Source organism: Castor canadensis, chromosome 7 (assembly GCF_047511655.1).
Source record: "Castor canadensis chromosome 7, mCasCan1.hap1v2, whole genome shotgun sequence".
In the NCBI taxonomy this organism is placed as follows: domain Eukaryota; kingdom Metazoa; phylum Chordata; class Mammalia; order Rodentia; family Castoridae; genus Castor; species Castor canadensis.
The window spans coordinates 67,095,409-67,107,463 of NC_133392.1; the positions used below are offsets into that span (position 1 = coordinate 67,095,409).

A 12,055-nucleotide genomic window follows, 5' to 3' on the forward strand; every position below is an offset into this window, starting at 1 on the left:
CAACAGGCGATAACTGTGAAAATACACACAATGAAAACCAAAGAGTTTATTAAAGTTTAGACTGTCTGCCTGAAGACCGGTTTCCTCCTCACTAAAAACAGAAATGAACAAAAGTGAAAGTGTTGAAAATCTACATGCACTAAATAGGACTTTCTTCTTTCTTTGGAGAAAAATGAATTTTATTCAAAGGTACCAAGAAAAAATTTTAAAATAGATTGGTAAGCCATAAGGGCTTTCTTCTTAATGAAGTCAGAAGTGTTGAGGAGAACCAAAAGAGGACCATGTCCTTCCTGTCTGCCATCCAGAATGACCATTCAGTTGCCTGTGCCACTCAGTGCACACTTTGGCAACAAGTGGTCAAGCAATGATGTTCTAGCAGGACAGGGAAGGAAACCCCCCTCAAGAAGGTTGTAGATTCTCCAAGCGGTTTTTCTAACCTGGCTGTCCTGGCTTCTTCCTCACCTCCTCCCTCATTCCACAGCTTTCAGCTGATGAGAATTACAATGTCTGAGGAGATCTGTGATTTCGGGGAGAGGTTCTCACCCAAATACCTGGAGGTAATGTGGGAGTTTAGACCGGTGTGTACAAAGGAACCTTAGCCCTTGGGGTTGGAGCGGCACCTTAAGGGTTCCCTGTGTACTTTCAGAATTTCAGAGAGATTTCATATTCTTGACCAACCCAGCAAAAATTCAAGCAGATGATGATAAAATCAAGATTCAAGTTATCACAGCTCCCAAGGATCAAGGAGAGGCAGGAATCCAGGCTTATCACCTCACATTTTTTTGTACCATGCCAGGAGGTTTCTCTTGAACACTTACAATATATCAAAAAACATACCAAATATGTGGATGGATAAATGAATGCTCATTCAGATGGTGATTACTACATGCCAAGCAACAGTTACTAAGGAACTTACATAAATGATCACATTAAACTTATAAAACCATCCTATAAAATAGAGATCATTAGTTCATTGTTTAGGTATCATGTCTAGCTGATTGTATGGGAAGTGGACTCTTCTGGCTGCAAACAATGATTTTATTGAGATACACACATCCATGGATATATGAAAACTTTCCAAGGGATATTCAGGAAAATAAGCCTAAGGAGATCAGTTTCCAGAATGAAACTTCCATGTTTACTCTTTCCTAATACCATCTTCTCCTCCTCAATTTCCCTTCTCCTAGTTTATAAAGGAAGACAGACCTCTCTCCTGTCCTGAATCACAGAATGGTGCTCTACTCCTGGATATCAGACACAGGAGCCACTCCTGGTGTCATGGAGCCTCCTTTAGTCAAGGGAGTGAAAAACCAAAGCTCTTATTTCCACCCAATGGTTTCTTGCTCTTTCATGTCTTAAACATATTTTGGTGATGGTGGGTGTGATAGCATAAAATTCAAAATGTCTGCAGAGTGGTCAGAAGGAGAACAAAAATCCTTTTCTGAGCCCTTGAGATTTACCAATGAGGTAAATTATCCTACAGACATAATGTCAGAACCTGAACCACCAGAGGGATCAGTTTTCTGGAGTCTAACAGTACCTTACAAGGTTTGAGAAACAGCAGAGTGACCAGCCTTACCTCTTTACCCAGACATTCCAAAGGACTAACACAATGTATGACCACCCTGATTTGCATCAGTTTCCAACAGATACATTTGCTCAGTCCTGTTTATCTCCCCCAAAGAATGTTAAGGTGGCTTGGTGACTCTTAACCACCTCTTATTTGAAAAGCCCAGGCCCACTTACCCACATCACCCTCAGGCTAACTGAACTGTGTTTCCCAATTTACAAACCTGTTCTTTCTTAATAATGCATAAGGTATCCATACCCCAAGTACTAACGAAGGCTACAGCTGTCCCTGAGAAAAGTCCCATGAGTAAAACAAACACTCTCCAAGAAAACTTAGTGAAAACACTGAAAGCAGCAGCGTCATATGTCATTTGGAGACAACTCACAGCAACTTTCTTCCTTAGAACTAAAATTTAGAAGTGAGTCTACGGCCATACCACCCTGAACGCGCCCGATCTCGTCTGATCTCGGAAGCTAAGCAGGGTCGGGCCTGGTTAGTACTTGGATGGGAGAAGTGAGAAGGTTTGGATGGAATTATATATTAATACATTTATTTACTTGAAACAATAATAAGTGATCACATATGTATATAAAATAGAGAAATTTATTGAGTTATACACTCAGGATTTCTGCATCTGTTTACATAGTATTTTTGCCACTTGTTTCATGCATATTATTTATACTTTAATTTTAGAATACAAATTAAATCTTTGTGAATAGTAAATTGAGTATTTTAACCAATCTTCCAATTAAGAGCATTTAATTGAAATAGAAAATGAGGAAATAGTATTTAAAGGCACTTCTACACAATATCTTGAAAGCACAGAGAAGGTAGCAAAATGGTGAAGAAAAAATAAAAACCTAGCCAAGACATAAGGAAGAGAGAAATCCAGAGAGGTAATTGTGGTGCCATAGAGGTTGGTTGCTGGGTTTTCAGTGATTCTAAAAGAAACAACTGAGACAGTGAAAGGCTAAGAGGCTGGGGAGTGCTTTTGGTGGACTCACAGAGCAATGGGGACAGAAATTGATACTAAGATCCAAAGCTTTGTGCCTAGGAATCTAAGATAAATAGATTGACTCCTGAAGCAGCAACAGAAAACCAGCTTTAAGTAATACCAGACCTTACAACTGGAATAAGGTGATCCAGGATTGCTGGTGTCCCCAAACATGTGGAAGAAGCAAAAACAAATCATCTAGAAGAAGAAAACACCCTCCTGGATAAAAATTATCTCTAAGGCTAAGGATTTAGCTCAGTGGTAGAGTACTCACTTGGCATGCACAGGCCTTGAACTCAGTCCCAACCACCAAAAAAAAGTTATTTCTAACAAATGAATTTTGAAATACAGTTCAAGCACACAAAAGAAGATAAGCAACACATGAAACAAGATATAAAGAAGGAAAAGAATCAGAAATAACAGATCCCAGAAGCAGAGCAGGAGGGCTCCAGATATTGACATTATCACGTAGACTTTGAAACAATACACTATTAAAAAAAGAATTGTGCCTCAGTAACAAAATACAATGTGTAGCCATTGCTTGGAGAATAGTTTCAAAAAATTAATTGTTAATAGAAACTTCTGAAGAAAGAGATTGAGGAAGACTATAGAAAGTGGAGAGATCTCTCATGCTCATGGATTAGTAGAATCAACATAGTAAAAATGTCTATACTCCCAAAAGTAATCTACATGTTTGATGCAATTCCCATCAAAATTCCAATGACATTCATTAAAGAGATCAAAAAATCTACCGTGAAATTTATATGGAAACACAGGAAGCCACGAATAGCCAAGGCAATACTCAGTCAAAAGAACAATGCTGGAGGTATCACAATACCTGACTTCAAACTATATTACAAAGCAATAACAATAAAAACAGCATGGTACTGGCACAAAAACAGACATGAAGACCAGTGGAACAGAGTAGAGGACCCAGATATGAAGCCACACAACTATAACCAACTTGTCTTTGACAAAGGTGCTAAAAATATGCGATGGAGAAAAGACAGCCTCTTCAACAAAAACTGCTGGGAAAACTGGTTAGCAGTCTGCAAAAACCTGAAACTAGATCCAAGTATATCACCCTATACCTATACCAATATTAACTCAAAATGGATCAAGGATCTCAATATCAGACCCCAAACTCTAAAGTTGGTCCAGGAAAGAGTAGGAAATACTCTGGAATTAATAGGTATAGGCAAGACCTTTCTCAATGGAACCCCAGCAGCACAGCAACAAAGAGATAGCATAGATAAATGGGACTTCATAAAACTAAAAAGCTTCTGCTCAACAAAAGAAATGGTCTCTAAACTGAAGAGAACACCCACAGAGTGGGAGAAAATATTTGCCAGCTACACATCAGACAAAGGACTGATAACCAGAATATATAGGGAACTCAAAAAACTAAACTCTCCCAAAATTGATGAACCAATAAAGAAATGGGCAAGGGAACTAAACAGAACTTTCTCAAAAGAAGAAATTCAAATGGCCAAAAAACACATGAAAAAATGCTCACCATCTCTAGCAATAAAGGAAATGCAAATTAAAACCACACTAAGATTCCACCTCACCCCTGTTAGAATAGCCATCATCAGCAACACCACCAACAACAGGTGTTGGTGAGGATGCGGGGGAAAAAGGAACCCTCTTACACTGTTGGTGGGAATGTAAACTAGTACAACCACTCTGTAAAAAAATTTGGAGGCTACTTAAAAAGCTAAACATTGATCTACCATATGATCCAGCAATACCAACTCTTGGGGATATACCCAAAAGGTTGTGACACAGGTTACTCCAGAGGCACTTGCACACCCATGTTTATTGCAGCGCTATTCACAATAGCCAAGTTATGCAAACAGCCAAGATGCCCCACCACTGACGAATGGTTAAGAAAATGTAGTATTTATACACAATGGAATTCTATGCAGCCATGAAGAAGAACAAAATGTTATCATTCGCTGGTAAATGGATAGAATTAGAGAACATCATTCTGAGTAAGGTTAGCCTGGCCCAAAAGACCAAAAATCATATGTTCTCCCTCATACGCAGACATTAGATCAAGGGCAAACACAACAAGGGAATTGGACTTTGAGCACATGATAAAGCAAGAGCACACAAGGGAGGTATAAGGATAAGTAAGACACCTAAAAAACTAGATAGCATTTGTTGCCCTCAATGCAGAAAAACTAAAGCAGATACTTTAAAGCAACTGAGGCCAATAGGAAAAGGGGACCAGGAACTAGAGAAACGGTGAGATCAAAAAGAATTAACCTAGAAGGAAACACACAGGCACAGGAAATTAATGTGAGTCAACTCCCTGTATAGCTGTCCTTATCTCAGCTAGCAAAAACCTTTGTTCCTTCCTATTATTGCTTATACTCTCTCTTCAACAAAATTAGAGATAAGGGCAAAATAGTTTCTGCCGGGTAGTGAAGGGGTAGGGGGGATAAGAGGGAGGGTAAGAGAGGGGGCGGGGGGAAGGGGGAAGAAATGACCCAAACATTGTATGCACATATGAATAAAATAAAAATTTTTAAAAATTAATTGTTAAAAAGTTATAAAGCTAATTTGAAGATACTGAAAAATGAAGGTGGACAAGGCAGTAGATGATGCAAGATTAGTACTAATGTTGTTGAGTGTGAAGATTCTGTGGTTATGCTTTTTTTTAAGTACTTGCTATTAGGGAAACATGGTAGCATCTTGGGTTTGCTTCCAATTATCCTCAGTGAAGAAGAAGGAGATGGAGAAGGAAGACAAAGAAGAATATGATGAAGGCAGAGAGGGAGGAGAGGGAACAGCAACTGCAGGAAACACTTCACTGATAAAAGTGGGAGGAGAATATATTTTGCAAAAGAGTGAAAGAATATTGATAATTATTGGAGCAGACTCATAGGAATTCATTAAACTATTTTCCATTCTGCATGCTTCATACACAGATCCATATACACATGTCCATAATAATAAGGATTTTTTTGAAAATATGGCCTTACTGTTTATAAATAAACAAAATTAAAAATTAACAATGTTAGCAAAGAACCAGAAACCATACAAAAAAGGCATACCAGATATGAAAAAGAGACAAATGGAAATTCTTAAACTGAATAATGCAGCAACTAAAAGTAATAATTTATCAGGTGGGTAAATATATCTGAACAGAAAATTATTAAGTAGGAAAGTTGTCATCAAAAAAATTCCAATATGAAGCATAACAGAAAAAAAAGAATAGAAAAAAATTTTTTAAAAGGTGGATGGTGGGACCCCACTATCCCTGAGAGAGTCTACCATGTTTGTAATTGAAGTCTCAGGAAAACTAGACACAGAGACAGAATAGGATATAAGCAATATTTATTTAAAGTTATAATGGCTGAAAACTCTTCCAAATTGATGAAAGACATCAAGTGATGAAAGGTGTCAAGTGGCAGATTTAAGAACCCTTATAAGCAGTCTATCATGGGGTGGGAAGAACAAAACACCTAAGGCACATCATAGTAAAACTGTAGCAAATGAAAGTCAAAGAAAAATGGGTAAGAAAAAAATCCAAATGACCTTCAATGACAAAATTAGATGAATGGTTGACTTTTCGAAAGAAACCAGAAGTAAATGGAATGATATCTTTGAAGAACTGAGAGAAGAGGTGGAGCAAGATAGCTGATTAAAACAACAATCATTTTGACTCCATGAATAAGAAGAGTCAGTAACACAGGGGAGAATATATTTGAAAAGTGACAGAGGGGAAGAGCATCAGGAATCAGGAAAGAGGTAGCAGGACAGCAGAAAATCATGGAGAAACAGAAGCAACAGAAAAAAGCAGAAAACAGTCCCAAGCTCAATCCTCAGCTCCAGGGCAGTGGAGGAAAGGGATAGAGGAAGCTGAAAACTCAGTAACAAGGTAAACCACACAGCCCTGGTGACAGATTGGCAATTCCAGCTATAGGCTAAACCCACAGCTCCCACAAGCGTTCAATCCAGTGCAGGGATTTGGTGAAACAGTTGATTACTCTGGTGCAGAAGGCTAGCCTCAGTGAAGAAAGACACTCTATTGCTCCCTTCATCTCTGAGATCTACAGCTATCTTGAGATAGGGCCTATTGTTTGAGACTGAGATACTCCAAAAACAGGAACAATCATGGCTCAGGGAATCTTGGGACACCCTGATATAATGTCTTGGTGAGAGAGGGCCACAAGGGGTGGTTGTGGAGAGGAAAGGATCTAATATGGTCCACAAAGAAGTTCAAGCAGTATGGAGCTCCAGCAGCCAAGGGTGCAGTGGTCAGAGGCCTTGCCCTCCCTGGTGAGGAGCAAGTATCATCTTCTGAGGGTCACAGTGGAAACAAAGCACTGAACCTATGCCTGGTGTAGTAGGAGGGCCTGCCTCCTGGCTGTGTTTGTTGGCTAATAAATGGATATGAGGTCCCTGAGCCCAGACCCTCCAAACTGTATGATATCCTCAAACTCCTCCCAACCCCCCTCTCACACAAGAAGTTGAACTACTGGGCAGGGCTTGAAAGCACCCATCTCCAGGAACTCTATTCTGGCTTGTGTTGACTGCTGGGTGGGTGTGAGGACCCTGAGCCTAGGCCTTCTGAATCACACAATTTCCACAGCCTCTTCACCTCCTTCCTCTCAGGGAGGCAAAATATTAGGCAGGGTCTGATACACTAATGCCCATCTGGGCATGTGTTTGCTGCCAGGTAGATCTGAGGGCCCAGAGGTCAGACCCTCCAAATCAAGTGATTTCAGCAGTCTCCTCTGCCCAGTAGGGAGGTGAAGTGCTGGGCATGGTTTGAAAGCACCCAGGCCCACCTTTAGGAACTGCATCCTGGTGTTTGTTTACTGCCAGGCAGGACTGAGAGCCCTGGGTACAAACCATCTGAATCATAAGACTTCCACAGCCTCCTCCTCCCCACAGGATGTGTGAACTGCTGAATGGGGTCATTAAGCATAACACACCAGGCAGAGTACCTAGATCCCTCAATTCTGCTCCATCCATCACAGAACTCAGTGTTTTATTTGATACCCCCAACTCTCTGACATTAGGTGTCACCCCAAGGCTTGAATACTTGCTTCCCTTGGGGATGCAAACTGGGGAATTTATGAGCAAGTACTAATCTGATCAGCCCATAGACTATAAAGCTCCCTGCAGCCCACAGTGGCTCCTAGTTCATAAACAAGGAATGATTCTATAGTGAAGGAAGCCCAAGAGTGGACAACTGACCCTTCTACAAGAGGCTCCAGCTAGTTTTCCTCGGTTTGAGCAGTGCTGAGCATCAGGTCCAGTGTCCTAAGCACATGTGCTAATGTTTGGCACTGAGTCACATGCCCAATCCAACAGTGAGAAATAACACTTCACCCAACCTCTCCACTCTCCCGCCTGCACATTAAGAATATTTCAACTGATTAAAATTTACCACCAACGACCTGGCCTTGGGTGTTCACAAGAAAAATAAGAACAAGGAAATATGACTCCTCCAAAACTCAAAAACTCCATAGTAACAAACACTAATTATATTGAAGTAGATGAAAAGCCAGAAAAAATAATTCAGAAATATGATTATAAGAATGACCAATGAAATTAGAGGGCAACAGCTGAATAAATTCCCAGAAAACTCAGTGAGCTTAAGGAAAGAAAGAAGTCAATACAGAACATGAAAGAAGAATTCAATAAAGGCACAGAAATTCTGAAAAAATCAAACTGAAATTTGGAAATGAAAAGCTCAATAAGTCAAATTAAAAACTCAGTTGATAGTCTCCCCATAGACTGGGTCAAATTGAAGGCAGACTATCAGAGTTTGAAGACAATGTAGATGTGTCAGAATATGCAGATGAAGATTTTTTTTAATTAAAGAAATTAACAAAACAAGCAAGACCTCTGGGACACTATTAAAAGATAGAACCTTTGAATCATGAGCATAGAGGAAGAAGAAAAGATTCAAGCTAAATAGAAAACATTTTCAATAATATAATGGCAGAAGATTTTCAAAATCTTGAGAAAGAGATTCTTATTCAGGTACAAGAGGCTTTTAGGACTCCAAACAGATAAGACCAGAAGAGAACCTCCCCATGTCATATTATAGTTAAAACATTAGAATAAGGAAACAATGTGGAAAGCTGCAAGAGAAAAGTCTAGTTATCCATAAAGCCAAACCCATCAGAATAATAGCAGATTTCTCAACTGAAACTTTAAAAGCAAGGAGAGCATGGAATGATGCTCTGAAAGAAAGTAACTGCCAACCTAGATTACTGTACCCAACAAAGCTATCCTTCATAACTGAAAGAGAAATTAAAACCTTCCATTGTGGAAAAAAAAACTAAAGCAATTTATGACCACTAAACCAGTTTATAGGAATCCTACATAGAGAAGAAGATAAATGCAACCACAAAACACAGAAAAGAATATATGGCACTAGATGAGTAGATAAGACAATGAGTAAAGAAGAATAAAACTATAAAACCAATAAAATGGCAGAAATTACTACATACCTTTCAATAACAACTCTGAAAGCTAATTTTCTCAATTATCCAATCAACAGAGTGGTGGATTGGACTAAAAAAATAAGACTCAACCATTTGTTGCCTACAAGAAATGTACCTTTCTGGCCTCATAGGCTTAAAATTAAAGAATGGAAAAAGATTTTCCAGGAGCAGCCAGAAGGAGTAGCTTATACTCATATCTCAAAATGTAGCTATGAAAGCAAATTAGAAGAGACAAAGAAGGTCATTCCATATGATAAGGGGAAGAATCAAGCAGAAGGATATTGCAATAGTAAACACATAGGTACAGATGTCAGCATACCTAACTTCATAAAGCAAAAACTACTGTACATAAAATCACAGATAGACCCCAACACAATAATAGTGTGACTTTAATAACCCACTGTCACCAATAGACATGTCATTCAAACCAAAAAAAAAACAAAATCAATGAGGAAACCAGAATTAAACAACCCTATAGATCAAAGGGAGTTTACGGGCATCAACAGAACATTCCACTCAACAGCATACAGAACTTTCTCCAAAACAGATCATCTCTTAGGACATAAAGCAAGTCTTAACAAATACATGAAATTGCAATAATTTCCTGCATTTTAACAGCCCACAAAGGAATAAAACTAAAAGTCCATAACAAGAGAAACAAACACCTGGAGACTGAATAATTTGCTCTTGAGTGATCAGAGAGTAATCAAAGAAATAAGGAAGAAATTTTAAAATCTACAATCAAACAAAAAATAAAAATACAACTTACCTGTGCCTTTAAAACACAACAGAGGTAGTGCTCAGAGGAACATTTATAGTTATGAGTGCCTTCATAAAAAAATCAGACAGATTTCAAATGAGTAAGCTAATGATATACCTCAAGCTCTTAGAAAAACAAGAATGAGCAGTAGACAAAAAGAAATAATAAAGATCGGGGCAGAAATGAACAGAATGGAGACTAATAGAACAACACAAAGAATCAATATAACAAAAGGCTGGTTCTTTGAAAAGTAAACAAGATTGACAAATCCAAAATCCAACTAACTAGAAGAAAGAGAAACTAATAAAATTAGTTGAGATGAGAAAGGGGATATCACAGCAAAAACCAACAAAATTTACAGGATCATTAAGGAATACTTAAAAATCTTATATTCTAATAAAATCTAGCAGAAATGGATGTATTTCTAGATGCATATGACCTACCAAAATTGAACAAAGTGAATATAAACTGACTAAAGAGAAATGAAATTGAAGCAGTAATACTCTCCCAGCAAAGAAAGGCCCAGAACCAGACCTAATCGCTGCTAAATTCTACCGAGCCATTAAAGAACTAACACCAGTGCTCCTCAAACTATTCCAGAAAACAGAAAGGGAAGAACATTACCAAACCCATTCTATAAATCCAGATGACTCTGATATCCAAGCCAGATAACAACACAACAACAGCAATAACAAAAGAAAGATAGTCACAGGCCAATTTCCTTGATGAACCTAGATGTAAAAAACCTCCATAAAGTATTTCAAACTGATTCCAACAACACATTAAAAATTTCAGCTTTTCTGATCTTCCATCTGTGGTGGACCTGCCACCAAGATGCAGATTTTCATGAAAGCCCTTACGGGGAAGACCATCTCGCTTGAGGTTGAACCCTCAGATGCTATAGAAAATGTCAAGGTCAAGATCCAGGATAAGGACGGAATTCCTCCTGATCAGCAAAGACTGATCTTTGCTGGTAAGCAACTGGAAGATGGATGTACTTTGTCAGACTAGAACATTCAAAAGGAGTTCACCCTTCATCTTGTGTTGAGACTTTGTGGTGGTGCTAAGAAAAGGATGAAGAAGTCCTACACCACTCCCGAGAGGAATAAGCGTAAAAGAAAGAAGAAGGTTAAGTTGGCTGTCCTGAAGTACTACAAGGTCGATGAAAATGGCAAAATTAGTCGCCTTCGCTGTGAATGTCCTTCAGATGAATGTGGTGCTGGAGTTTTTATGGCTAGCCACTTTGACAGACACTACTGTGGCAAGTGTTGTCTGACTTACTGCTTCAATAAACCAGAAGACAGGTAATTCTGGATGGATTAATAAAAGACGTGAACTAAAAAAAAAAGTTCATGATCAAGTTGGTTTCATTCTGGGTGCAAGGATAGTTCAACATACGCAAATCTATAATCATAATCTAGTATATAAATAGAATAAAGGCCATAAATCGTATGATCATCTTGATAAATGATGGAAAGGCCTTTGACACAATTCAACATCTCTTCATGATAAAAGACCCTGATGAAATTAGAAATAGAAGGAATATACCTCAACATATTAAAGGCTATATATTATAAGCCTATAGAAAACATCACTCTAAATGGGGAAAAACTGAAACCATTTCCTCTAAAAGACAATGTTGTCCATTCTTATTCAATACAATGATTGAATTCTTAACCAGAGCAGTAAGACAAAGGAAAGAAATAAAAGAGATACAAGGAGGAAAACTTTTCTATATAAATCATGAGCACAATGAGAAGGAAGTCAGAACACAATCTCATTCATGGTAGTCTCAAAAGATACCAAGGAATAAACCTAACCTCCGGAGGTGAGAGATATCTATAATGAAAACTATAAAACCTAGAAGAAAGAAATGAAGAACCTAGAAGCTGGAAAGACCTCCCATGTTCACTGCTAAGCAGAACTGGTTTTCTGAAAATGGCTACCTACAGATTCAATGCAACCCCCATAAAAATTTCAACATCATTTTTCACAAAAATGGAAAAATCAATCCTAAAATTCATATGGAAGTGCAAAAGACCCCAAATAGTCAAAGCAATCCTGAACAAAAAGAATGATGCTGAAGATACACAGCACCTGACTTCAAATTATAATGCAGAGCCATAGTAGCAAAAACAGCATGGTACCGGCACAAAACACATAGACCAATAGAATAGAAGACCCAGAAAAAAAGTGTACACAATTATAATTGTCTGATTTTTGACAAAGCTGCCAAAAACACAAATTAGAGAAAAGAC

The 12,055-nt window shown here is 38.3% G+C and overlaps 1 pseudogene; it reads left to right on the forward strand.

Annotated features, from left to right (window-relative positions):
- Positions 1-10,631: 10,631 nt before the first annotated feature.
- Positions 10,632-11,131, forward strand: LOC109684789 (ubiquitin-ribosomal protein eS31 fusion protein-like; annotated as a pseudogene).
- Positions 11,132-12,055: the final 924 nt, after the last annotated feature.